The sequence below is a fragment of the Lissotriton helveticus genome, chromosome 3_1, assembly GCF_964261635.1.
Source record: "Lissotriton helveticus chromosome 3_1, aLisHel1.1, whole genome shotgun sequence".
Lineage (NCBI taxonomy): Eukaryota > Metazoa > Chordata > Amphibia > Caudata > Salamandridae > Lissotriton > Lissotriton helveticus.
In genome coordinates, this window is record NC_136061.1 from 1,019,249,795 (window position 1) to 1,019,264,138 (window position 14,344).

The window sequence follows — 14,344 nt, forward strand, 5'->3', positions numbered from 1 at the left end:
TTCGGCCCGGCTTGCTTGAATCCTGATGGTGCAATGAGCAAGGGACTCATGTCTGAGCATACCCTTCCACACTCATGGTGGCCAAAATAATTTCAAAAAGGGGGTGGTGATGGACAGAGTATCTGAGTTAATCAGAACACTCCTACCCAGTCAACAGATCAGGGCTTGATCCATCACCGTTTTTTAGCTCACTGCACCATCCCAGTTCAGAACCTGGCTATATGCAAATTAGTCTGTCCCTGGCCCAGTGCATCATGGGAACAGGGCAGACCAAACTACCAAGCCAATTCTTCACTGGAAAGGAAACAAGCTTCCGGGGACCGGTTTCTGGCATTACAGCCGTCTTCGGCCCGGCTTGCTTGAATCCTGATGGTGCAATGAGCAAGGGACTCATGTCTGAGCATACCCTTCCACACTCATGGTGGCCAAAATAATTACAAAAAGGGGGTGGTGATGGACAGAGTATCTGAGTTAATCAGAACACTCCTACCCAGTCAACAGATGAGGGCTTGATCCATCACCATTTTTTAGCTCACTGCACCATCCCAGTTCAGAACCTGGCTATATGCAAATTAGTCTGTCCCTGGCCCAGTGCATCATGGGAACAGGGCAGACCAAACTACCAAGCCAATTCTTCACTGGAAAGGAAACAAGCTTCCGGGGACCGGTTTCTGGCATTACAGCCGTCTTCGGCCCGGCTTGCTTGAATCCTGATGGTGCAATGAGCAAGGGACTCATGTCTGAGCATACCCTTCCACACTCATGGTGGCCAAAATAATTACAAAAAGGGGGTGGTGATAGACAGAGTATCTGAGTTAATCAGAACACTCCTACCCAGTCAACAGATCAGGGCTTGATCCATCACCGTTTTTTAGCTCACTGCACCATCCCAGTTCAGAACCTGGCTATATGCAAATTAGTCTGTCCCTGGCCCAGTGCATCATGGGAACAGGGCAGACCAAACTACCAAGCCAATTCTTCACTGGAAAGGAAACAAGCTTCCGGGGACCGGTTTCTGGCATTACAGCCGTCTTCGGCCCGGCTTGCTTGAATCCTGATGGTGCAATGAGCAAGGGACTCATGTCTGAGCATACCCTTCCACACTCATGGTGGCCAAAATAATTACAAAAAGGGGGTGGCGATGGACAGAGTATCTGAGTTAATCAGAACACTCCTACCCAGTCAACAGATCAGGGCTTGATCCATCACCGTTTTTTAGCTCACTGCACCATCCCAGTTCAGAACCTGGCTATATGCAAATTAGTCTGTCCCTGGCCCAGTGCATCGTGGGAACAGGGCAGACCAAACTACCAAGCCAATTCTTCACTGGAAAGGAAACAAGCTTCCGGGGACCGGTTTCTGGCATTACAGCCGTCTTCGGCCCGGCTTGCTTGAATCCTGATGGTGCAATGAGCAAGGGACTCATGTCTGAGCATACCCTTCCACACTCATGGTGGCCAAAATAATTACAAAAAGGGGGTGGTGATGGACAGAGTATCTGAGTTAATCAGAACACTCCTACCCAGTCAACAGATCAGGGCTTGATCCATCACCGTTTTTTAGCTCACTGCACCATCCCAGTTCAGAACCTGGCTATATGCAAATCAGTCTGTCCCTGGCCCAGTGCATCATGGGAACAGGGCAGACCAAACTACCAAGCCAATTCTTCACTGGAAAGGAAACAAGCTTCCGGGGACCGGTTTCTGGCATTACAGCCGTCTTCGGCCCGGCTTGCTTGAATCCTGATGGTGCAATGAGCAAGGGACTCATGTCTGAGCATACCCTTCCACACTCATGGTGGCCAAAATAATTACAAAAAGGGGGTGGTGATGGACAGAGTATCTGAGTTAATCAGAACACTCCTACCCAGTCAACAGATCAGGGCTTGATCCATCACCGTTTTTTAGCTCACTGCACCATCCCAGTTCAGAACCTGGCTATATGCAAATTAGTCTGTCCCTGGCCCAGTGCATCATGGGAACAGGGCAGACCAAACTACCAAGCCAATTCTTCACTGGAAAGGAAACAAGCTTCCGGGGACCGGTTTCTGGCATTACAGCCGTCTTCGGCCCGGCTTGCTTGAATCCTGATGGTGCAATGAGCAAGGGACTCATGTCTGAGCATACCCTTCCACACTCATGGTGGCCAAAATAATTACAAAAAGGGGGTGGTGATGGACAGAGTATCTGAGTTAATCAGAACACTCCTACCCAGTCAACAGATCAGGGCTTGATCCATCACCGTTTTTTAGCTCACTGCACCATCCCAGTTCAGAACCTGGCTATATGCAAATTAGTCTGTCCCTGGCCCAGTGCATCATGGGAACAGGGCAGACCAAACTACCAAGCCAATTCTTCACTGGAAAGGAAACAAGCTTCCGGGGACCGGTTTCTGGCATTACAGCCGTCTTCGGCCCGGCTTGCTTGAATCCTGATGGTGCAATGAGCAAGGGACTCATGTCTGAGCATACCCTTCCACACTCATGGTGGCCAAAATAATTACAAAAAGTGGGTGGTGATGGACAGAGTATCTGAGTTAATCAGAACACTCCTACCCAGTCAACAGATCAGGGCTTGATCCATCACCATTTTTTAGCTCACTGCACCATCCCAGTTCAGAACCTGGCTATATGCAAATTAGTCTGTCCCTGGCCCAGTGCATCATGGGAACAGGGCAGACCAAACTACCAAGCCAATTCTTCACTGGAAAGGAAACAAGCTTCCGGGGACCGGTTTCCGGCATTACAGCCGTCTTCGGCCCGGCTTGCTCGAATCCTGATGGTGCAATGAGCAAGGGACTCATGTCTTAGCATACCCTTCCACACTCATGGTGGCCAAAATAATTACACAAAGGGGGTGGTGATGGACAGAGTATCTGAGTTAATCAGAACACTCCTACCCAGTCAACAGATCAGGGCTTGATCCATCACCGTTTTTTAGCTCACTGCACCATCCCAGTTCAGAACCTGGCTATATGCAAATTAGTCTGTCCCTGGCCCAGTGCATCATGGGAACAGGGCAGACCAAACTACCAAGCCAATTCTTCACTGGAAAGGAAACAAGCTTCCGGGGACCGGTTTCTGGCATTACAGCCGTCTTCGGCCGGGCTTGCTTGAATCCTGATGGTGCAATGAGCAAGGGACTCATGTCTGAGCATACCCTTCCACACTCATGGTGGCCAAAATAATTACAAAAAGGGGGTGGTGATGGACAGAGTATCTGAGTTAATCAGAACACTCCTACCCAGTCAACAGATCAGGGCTTGATCCATCACCGTTTTTTAGCTCACTGCACCATCCCAGTTCAGAACCTGGCTATATGCAAATTAGTCTGTCCCTGGCCCAGTGCATCATGGGAACAGGGCAGACCAAACTACCAAGCCAATTCTTCACTGTAAAGGAAACAAGCTTCCGGGGACCGGTTTCAGGCATTACAGCCGTCTTCGGCCTGGCTTGCTTGAATCCTGATGGTGCAATGAGCAAGGGACTCATGTCTGAGCATACCCTTCCACACTCATGGTGGCCAAAATAATTACAAAAAGGGGGTGGTGATGGACAGAGTATCTGAGTTAATCAGAACACTCCTACCCAGTCAACAGATCAGGGCTTGATCCATCACCGTTTTTTAGCTCACTGCACCATCCCAGTTCAGAACCTGGCTATATGCAAATTAGTCTGTCCCTGGCCCAGTGCATCATGGGAACAGGGCAGACCAAACTACCAAGCCAATTCTTCACTGGAAAGGAAACAAGCTTCCGGGGACCGGTTTCTGGCATTACAGCCGTCTTCGGCCCGGCTTGCTTGAATCCTGATGGTGCAATGAGCAAGGGACTCATGTCTGAGCATACCCTTCCACACTCATGGTGGCCAAAATAATTACAAAAAGGGGGTGGTGATGGACAGAGTATCTGAGTTAATCAGAACACTCCTACCCAGTCAACAGATCAGGGCTTGATCCATCACCGTTTTTTAGCTCACTGCACCATCCCAGTTCAGAACCTGGCTATATGCAAATTAGTCTGTCCCTGGCCCAGTGCATCATGGGAACAGGGCAGACCAAACTACCAAGCCAATTCTTCACTGGAAAGGAAACAAGCTTCCGGGGACCGGTTTCTGGCATTACAGCCGTCTTCGGCCCGGCTTGCTTGAATCCTGATGGTGCAATGAGCAAGGGACTCATGTCTGAGCATACCCTTCCGCACTCATGGTGGCCAAAATAATTACAAAAAGGGGGTGGTGATGGACAGAGTATCTGAGTTAATCAGAACACTCCTACCCAGTCAACAGATCAGGGCTTGATCCATCACCGTTTTTTAGCTCACTGCACCATCCCAGTTCAGAACCTGGCTATATGCAAATTAGTCTGTCCCTGGCCCAGTGCATCATGGGAACAGGGCAGACCAAACTACCAAGCCAATTCTTCACTGGAAAGGAAACAAGCTTCCGGGGACCGGTTTCTGGCATTACAGCCGTCTTCGGCCCGGCTTGCTTGAATCCTGATGGTGCAATGAGCAAGGGACACATGTCTGAGCATACCCTTCCACACTCATGGTGGCCAAAATAATTACAAAAAGGGGGTGGTGATGGACAGAGTATCTGAGTTAATCAGAACACTCCTACCCAGTCAACAGATCAGGGCTTGATCCATCACCGTTTTTTAGCTCACTGCACCATCCCAGTTCAGAACCTGGCTATATGCAAATTAGTCTGTCCCTGGCCCAGTGCATCATGGGAACAGGGCAGACCAAACTACCAAGCCAATTCTTCACTGGAAAGGAAACAAGCTTCCGGGGACCGGTTCTGGCATTACAGCCGTCTTCGGCCCGGCTTGCTTGAATCCTGATGGTGCAATGAGCAAGGGACTCATGTCTGAGCATACCCTTCCACACTCATGGTGGACAAAATAATTACAAAAAGGGGGTGGTGATGGACAGAGTATCTGAGTTAATCAGAACACTCCTACCCAGTCAACAGATCAGGGCTTGATCCATCACCGTTTTTTAGCTCACTGCACCATCCCAGTTCAGAACCTGGCTATATGCAAATTAGTCTGTCCCTGGCCCAGTGCATCATGGGAACAGGGCAGACCAAACTACCAAGCCAATTCTTCACTGGAAAGGAAACAAGCTTCCGGGGACCGGTTTCTGGCATTACAGCCGTCTTCGGCCCGGCTTGCTTGAATCCTGATGGTGCAATGAGCAAGGGACTCATGTCTGAGCATACCCTTCCACACTCATGGTGGCCAAAATAATTACAAAAAGGGGGTGGTGATGGACAGAGTATCTGAGTTAATCAGAACACTCCTACCCAGTCAACAGATCAGGGCTTGATCCATCACCGTTTTTCAGCTCACTGCACCATCCCAGTTCAGAACCTGGCTATATGCAAATTAGTCTGTCCCTGGCCCAGTGCATCATGGGAACAGGGCAGACCAAACTACCAAGCCAATTCTTCACTGGAAAGGAAACAAGCTTCCGGGGACCGGTTTCTGGCATTACAGCCGTCTTCGGCCCGGCTTGCTTGAATCCTGATGGTGCAATGAGCAAGGGACTCATGTCTGAGCATACCCTTCCACACTCATGGTGGCCAAAATAATTACAAAAAGGGGATGGTGATAGACAGAGTATCTGAGTTAATCAGAACACTCCTACCCAGTCAACAGATCAGGGCTTGATCCATCACCGTTTTTTAGCTCACTGCACCATCCCAGTTCAGAACCTGGCTATATGCAAATTAGTCTGTCCCTGGCCCAGTGCATCATGGGAACAGGGCAGACCAAACTACCAAGCCAATTCTTCACTGGAAAGGAAACAAGCTTCCGGGGACCGGTTTCTGGCATTACAGCCGTCTTCGGCCCGGCTTGCTTGAATCCTGATGGTGCAATGAGCAAGGGACTCATGTCTGAGCATACCCTTCCACACTCATGGTGGCCAAAATAATTACAAAAAGGGGGTGGTGATGGACAGAGTATCTGAGTTAATCAGAACACTCCTACCCAGTCAACAGATCAGGGCTTGATCCATCACCGTTTTTTAGCTCACTGCACCATCCCAGTTCAGAACCTGGCTATATGCAAATTAGTCTGTCCCTGGCCCAGTGCATCATGGGAACAGGGCAGACCAAACTACCAAGCCAATTCTTCACTGGAAAGGAAACAAGCTTCCGGGGACCGGTTTCTGGCATTACAGCCGTCTTCGGCCCGGCTTGCTTGAATCCTGATGGTGCAATGAGCAAGGGACTCATGTCTGAGCATACCCTTCCACACTCATGGTGGCCAAAATAATTACAAAAAGGGGGTGGTGATGCACAGAGTATCTGAGTTAATCAGAACACTCCTACCCAGTCAACAGATGAGGGCTTGATCCATCACCGTTTTTTAGCTCACTGCACCATCCCAGTTCAGAACCTGGCTATATGCAAATTAGTCTGTCCCTGGCCCAGTGCATCATGGGAACAGGGCAGACCAAACTACCAAGCCAATTCTTCACTGGAAAGGAAACAAGCTTCCGGGGACCGGTTTTCCTGCATTACAGCCGTCTTCGGCCCGGCTTGCTTGAATCCTGATGGTGCAATGAGCAAGGGACTCATGTCTGAGCATACCCTTCCACACTCATGGTGGCCAAAATAATTACAAAAAGGGGGTGGTGATAGACAGAGTATCTGAGTTAATCAGAACACTCCTACCCAGTCAACAGATCAGGGCTTGATCCATCACCGTTTTTTAGCTCACTGCACCATCCCAGTTCAGAACCTGGCTATATGCAAATTAGTCTGTCCCTGGCCCAGTGCATCATGGGAACAGGGCAGACCAAACTACCAAGCCAATTCTTCACTGGAAAGGAAACAAGCTTCCGGGGACCGGTTTCTGGCATTACAGCCGTCTTCGGGCCGGCTTGCTTGAATCCTGATGGTGCAATGAGCAAGGGACTCATGTCTGAGCATACCCTTCCACACTCATGGTGGCCAAAATAATTACAAAAAGGGGGTGGTGATGGACAGAGTATCTGAGTTAATCAGAACACTCCTACCCAATCAACAGATCAGGGCTTGATCCATCACCGTTTTTTAGCTCACTGCACCATCCCAGTTCAGAACCTGGCTATATGCAAATTAGTCTGTCCCTGGCCCAGTGCATCATGGGAACAGGGCAGACCAAACTACCAAGCCAATTCTTCACTGGAAAGGAAACAAGCTTCCGGGGACCGGTTTCTGGCATTACAGCCGTCTTTGGCCCGGCTTGCTTGAATCCTGATGGTGCAATGAGCAAGGGACTCATGTCTGAGCATACCCTTCCACACTCATGGTGGCCAAAATAATTACAAAAAGGGGGTGGTGATGGACAGAGTATCTGAGTTAATCAGAACACTCCTACCCAGTCAACAGATCAGGGCTTGATCCATCACCGTTTTTTAGCTCACTGCACCATCCCAGTTCAGAACCTGGCTATATGCAAATTAGTCTGTCCCTGGCCCAGTGCATCATGGGAACAGGGCAGACCAAACTACCAAGCCAATTCTTCACTGGAAAGGAAACAAGCTTCCGGGGACCGGTTTCTGGCATTACAGCCGTCTTCGGCCCGGCTTGCTTGAATCCTGATGGTGCAATGAGCAAGGGACTCATGTCTGAGCATACCCTTCCACACTCATGGTGGCCAAAATAATTACAAAAAGGGGGTGGTGATAGACAGAGTATCTGAGTTAATCAGAACACTCCTACCCAGTCAACAGATCAGGGCTTGATCCATCACCGTTTTTTAGCTCACTGCACCATCCCAGTTCAGAACCTGGCTATATGCAAATTAGTCTGTCCCTGGCCCAGTGCATCATGGGAACAGGGCAGACCAAACTACCAAGCCAATTCTTCACTGGAAAGGAAACAAGCTTCCGGGGACCGGTTTCTGGCATTACAGCCGTCTTCGGCCCGGCTTGCTTGAATCCTGATGGTGCAATGAGCACGGGACTCATGTCTGAGCATACCCTTCCACACTCATGGTGGCCAAAATAATTACAAAAAGGGGGTGGTGATGGACAGAGTATCTGAGTTAATCAGAACACTCCTACCCAGTCAACAGATCAGGGCTTGATCCATCACCGTTTTTTAGCTCACTGCACCATCCCAGTTCAGAACCTGGCTATATGCAAATCAGTCTGTCCCTGGCCCAGTGCATCATGGGAACAGGGCAGACCAAACTACCAAGCCAATTCTTCACTGGAAAGGAAACAAGCTTCCGGGGACCGGTTTCTGGCATTACAGCCGTCTTCGGCCCGGCTTGCTTGAATCCTGATGGTGCAATGAGCAAGGGACTCATGTCTGAGCATACCCTTCCACACTCATGGTGGCCAAAATAATTACAAAAAGGGGGTGGTGATGGACAGAGTATCTGAGTTAATCAGAACACTCCTACCCAGTCAACAGATCAGGGCTTGATCCATCACCGTTTTTTAGCTCACTGCACCATCCCAGTACAGAACCTGGCTATATGCAAATTAGTCTGTCCCTGGCCCAGTGCATCATGGGAACAGGGCAGACCAAACTACCAAGCCAATTCTTCACTGGAAAGGAAACAAGCTTCCGGGGACCGGTTTCTGGCATTACAGCCGTCTTCGGCCCGGCTTGCTTGAATCCTGATGGTGCAATGAGCAAGGGACTCATGTCTGAGCATACCCTTCCACACTCATGGTGGCCAAAATAATTACAAAAAGGGGGTGGTGATGGACAGAGTATCTGAGTTAATCAGAACACTCCTACCCAGTCAACAGATCAGGGCTTGATCCATCACCGTTTTTTAGCTCACTGCACCATCCCAGTTCAGAACCTGGCTATATGCAAATTAGTCTGTCCCTGGCCCAGTGCATCATGGGAACAGGGCAGACCAAACTACCAAGCCAATTCTTCACTTGAAAGGAAACAAGCTTCCGGGGACCGGTTTCTGGCATTACAGCCGTCTTCGGCCCGGCTTGCTTGAATCCTGATGGTGCAATGAGCAAGGGACTCATGTCTGAGCATACCCTTCCACACTCATGGTGGCCAAAATAATTACAAAAAGGGGGTGGTGATGGACAGAGTATCTGAGTTAATCAGAACACTCCTACCCAGTCAACAGATCAGGGCTTGATCCATCACCGTTTTTTAGCTCACTGCACCATCCCAGTTCAGAACCTGGCTATATGCAAATTAGTCTGTCCCTGGCCCAGTGCATCATGGGAACAGGGCAGACCAAACTACCAAGCCAATTCTTCACTGGAAAGGAAACAAGCTTCCGGGGACCGGTTTCCGGCATTACAGCCGTCTTCGGCCCGGCTTGCTTGAATCCTGATGGTGCAATGAGCAAGGGACTCATGTCTGAGCATACCCTTCCACACTCATGGTGGCCAAAATAATTACAAAAAGGGGGTGGTGATGGACAGAGTATCTGAGTTAATCAGAACACTCCTACCCAGTCAACAGATCAGGGCTTGATCCATCACCGTTTTTTAGCTCACTGCACCATCCCAGTTCAGAACCTGGCTATATGCAAATTAGTCTGTCCCTGGCCCAGTGCATCATGGGAACAGGGCAGACCAAACTACCAAGCCAATTCTTCACTGGAAAGGAAACAAGCTTCCGGGGACCGGTTTCTGGCATTACAGCCGTCTTCGGCCCGGCTTGCTTGAATCCTGATGGTGCAATGAGCAAGGGACTCATGTCTGAGCATACCCTTCCACACTCATGGTGGCCAAAATAATTACAAAAAGGGGGTGGTGATGGACAGAGTATCTGAGTTAATCAGAACACTCCTACCCAGTCAACAGATCAGGGCTTGATCCATCACCGTTTTTTAGCTCACTGCACCATCCCAGTTCAGAACCTGGCTATATGCAAATTAGTCTGTCCCTGGCCCAGTGCATCATGGGAACAGGGCAGACCAAACTACCAAGCCAATTCTTGACTGGAAAGGAAACAAGCTTCCGGGGAACGGTTTCTGGCATTACAGCCGTCTTCGGCCCGGCTTGCTTGAATCCTGATGGTGCAATGAGCAAGGGACTCATGTCTGAGCATACCCTTCCACACTCATGGTGGCCAAAATAATTACAAAAAGGGGGTGGTGATAGACAGAGTATCTGAGTTAATCAGAACACTCCTACCCAGTCAACAGATCAGGGCTTGATCCATCACCGTTTTTTAGCTCACTGCACCATCCCAGTTCAGAACCTGGCTATATGCAAATTAGTCTGTCCCTGGCCCAGTGCATCATGGGAACAGGGCAGACCAAACTACCAAGCCAATTCTTCACTGGAAAGGAAACAAGCTTCCGGGGACCGGTTTCTGGCATTACAGCCGTCTTCGGCCCGGCTTGCTTGAATCCTGATGGTGCAATGAGCAAGGGACTCATGTCTGAGCATACCCTTCCACACTCATGGTGGCCAAAATAATTACAAAAAGGGGGTGGTGATGGACAGAGTATCTGAGTTAATCAGAACACTCCTACCCAGTCAACAGATCAGGGCTTGATCCATCACCGTTTTTTAGCTCACTGCACCATCCCAGTTCAGAACCTGGCTATATGCAAATTAGTCTGTCCCTGGCCCAGTGCATCATGGGAACAGGGCAGACCAAACTACCAAGCCAATTCTTCACTGGAAAGGAAACAAGCTTCCGGGGACCGGTTTCTGGCATTACAGCCGTCTTCGGCCCGGCTTGCTTGAATCCTGATGGTGCAATGAGCAAGGGACTCATGTCTGAGCATACCCTTCCACACTCATGGTGGCCAAAATAATTACAAAAAGGGGGCGGTGATGGACAGAGTATCTGAGTTAATCAGAACACTCCTACCCAGTCAACAGATCAGGGCTTGATCCATCACCGTTTTTTAGCTCACTGCACCATCCCAGTTCAGAACCTGGCTATATGCAAATTAGTCTGTCCCTGGCCCAGTGCATCATGGGAACAGGGCAGACCAAACTACCAAGCCAATTCTTCACTGGAAAGGAAACAAGCTTCCGGGGACCGGTTCTGGCATTACAGCCGTCTTCGGCCCGGCTTGCTTGAATCCTGATGGTGCAATGAGCAAGGGACTCATGTCTGAGCATACCCTTCCACACTCATGGTGGCCAAAATAATTACAAAAAGGGGGTGGTGATGGACAGAGTATCTGAGTTAATCAGAACACTCCTACCCAGTCAACAGATCCGGGCTTGATCCATCACCATTTTTTAGCTCACTGCACCATCCCAGTTCAGAACCTGGCTATATGCAAATTAGTCTGTCCCTGGCCCAGTGCATCATGGGAACAGGGCAGACCAAACTACCAAGCCAATTCTTCACTGGAAAGGAAACAAGCTTCCGGGGACCGGTTTCTGGCATTACAGCCGTCTTCGGCCCGGCTTGCTTGAATCCTGATGGTGCAATGAGCAAGGGACTCATGTCTGAGCATACCCTTCCACACTCATGGTGGCCAAAATAATTACAAAAAGGGGGTGGTGATGGACAGAGTATCTGAGTTAATCAGAACACTCCTACCCAGTCAACAGATCAGGGCTTGATCCATCACCGTTTTTTAGCTCACTGCACCATCCCAGTTCAGAACCTGGCTATATGCAAATTAGTCTGTCCCTGGCCCAGTGCATCATGGGAACAGGGCAGACCAAACTACCAAGCCAATTCTTCACTGGAAAGGAAACAAGCTTCCGGGGACCGGTTTCTGGCATTACAGCCGTCTTCGGCCCAGCTTGCTTGAATCCTGATGGTGCAATGAGCAAGGGACTCATGTCTGAGCATACCCTTCCACACTCATGGTGGCCAAAATAATTACAAAAAGGGGGTGGTGATAGACAGAGTATCTGAGTTAATCAGAACACTCCTACCCAGTCAACAGATCAGGGCTTGATCCATCACCGTTTTTTAGCTCACTGCACCATCCCAGTTCAGGACCTGGCTATATGCAAATTAGTCTGTCCCTGGCCCAGTGCATCATGGGAACAGGGCAGACCAAACTACCAAGCCAATTCTTCACTGGAAAGGAAACAAGCTTCCGGGGACCGGTTTCTGGCATTACAGCCGTCTTCGGCCCGGCTTGCTTGAATCCTGATGGTGCAATGAGCAAGGGACTCATGTCTGAGCATACCCTTCCACACTCATGGTGGCCAAAATAATTACAAAAAGGGGGTGGTGATGGACAGAGTATCTGAGTTAATCAGAACACTCCTACCCAGTCAACAGATCAGGGCTTGATCCATCACCGTTTTTTAGCTCACTGCACCATCCCAGTTCAGAACCTGGCTATATGCAAATTAGTCTGTCCCTGGCCCAGTGCATCATGGGAACAGGGCAGACCAAACTACCAAGCCAATTCTTCACTGGAAAGGAAACAAGCTTCCGGGGACCGGTTTCTGGCATTACAGTCGTCTTCGGCCCGGCTTGCTTGAATCCTGATGGTGCAATGAGCAAGGGACTCATGTCTGAGCATACCCTTCCACACTCATGGTGGCCAAAATAATTACAAAAAGGGGGTGGTGATGGACAGAGTATCTGAGTTAATCAGAACACTCCTACCCAGTCAACAGATCACCACCCCTTGTTGTAAATAAGTTGTACAATAGAACGCAATTGGGACTGACCATGTTGTAACATTAGCAAGTCCTGCTCTATTATATCAATAGCAGATGATACAATGCTGTCCAGTGAATAAATTCTGGAGGACAGAGTCGTTAACCCATTGTCCACTACAGAAAGTGATTTTTCCAAATTTATACGATCAATTTCTCGTATTTTTTCAGCAGTTTCAATTTGCATTACTTTCCAAGCTTCGTTGTAAGCAGCGTATATACCGGCGTATATGAAACGTTTTTGACGCTGTTTGCGAGGTCCCAGTATGAAATCTCGCAAGTCAGCACCGTCTTTAAGTAAAGTCAAGTGTTGCTTAATTTCAGCCAGTGTGGATTTCTGTAGCCACTCAAGGCATAGTTTCCCTACACTGTGTGTTGTAACTATCCCTGGATGTTGTATCTGGGAATATCTTGGGTCTGGCCTGTTCTGTTTGAGCACCTGTGTTTTGTTCAGGAATCTATCTTGACAGTTATTTGTGTCTGTGGGCCAGATCAACCATTTTTTCCAATAAGGATTTGTTCTGTTTTGGTGTAAAATATGGGATACGTCTATCTCCACATCTGTAGTGCTATTACTATCAGGTATGGGCTTCGGAATAGACAGTTTATTTAAGTATTTTATCTTGGCTAGGCCAAGACAAGTTGTTTGTTGAATGGTGTCATTCAGGAATATTATCTGTTCTGGGATCATGGAGGCTCTAAATAATGCTTCTAGACCTTGTACCTGCCAGTCTTTTGAACACCAGATGGTTTTTGTTTCAATGTTGTTTTTCCAAAATTCAAAACCAAATGTAGACATTTTATCATAACATTTTTCAGAATAAATCAATTTAGTATTTGTCAACATTGTTTTCATTCCTGTCTTATTTAACATTCTAAAATAAAACGTTTCTGGATCACTGTTGTTAAACCCTGAGAAGTATTGGAATTTCTCATAAAATGTTTTCGAGCTGCCTTTTGGCGGAGTTGGACAATGTTCCCAATGGTTATAAGTTAAAACATTTCTAGGTTGAGCAGATTTATGCAAATAGTGGTGACCAAAAGGATTATAACAGTACATTTCTTCATAATTTGATGAACCCTGTAAGTAATCATGGTCTGTGAATTTAGCTGACATTACTAAATCTGACATCATATTATTAATATGTTCAAAGTCCCAATCATCAGAGAAAGTACTTGATGTCACAAAGTCACTTAAGGAAACCTTAAACTGGTGTGGTATTTCAAGAGCTCAATCGGGCCATAGATTTCATAATCCGTTTTGTCCCATGCTACCCCACCGGGTATTGGATTGGCTGTGATGTTCACTGATGACAGTTCTCTTTTCTCGTTGTGAGAGGATCTGTGAGGCTTTAGGACCAAGTTGATGCTCTGACTTTCTGTGTCCATTGTACTATTTTTTCCATCAATAAATCTACCCAAACATAAAACCATGATGAGCCAAAGCAGGAGGAAAAGTACACCTAACACAATCAAAAATTCAATCCATGGTGAAATCAGATATGTTTCTTCTAGTTGATGAAAAAGTTCAGTCATTTTTTCTTTGAAAGTTTTTGTTGCTGGCGTTTCTTCATGCTCGCTTGGATCTTCAGAAAAGTCATCGAAATTGATGAAGTAGCCAGATGCAGTTCTGTCAATTGTTGGAATTGCTTCCGGATTCTCATTAGTCGTTGCATTTTTCTTTGTTTCATTAGCATAGTCTGAGGCTACATCGTTGTAAACAGGTGTTTCTTGACGAACTGTTTTAATTTGGGTTTCAAGA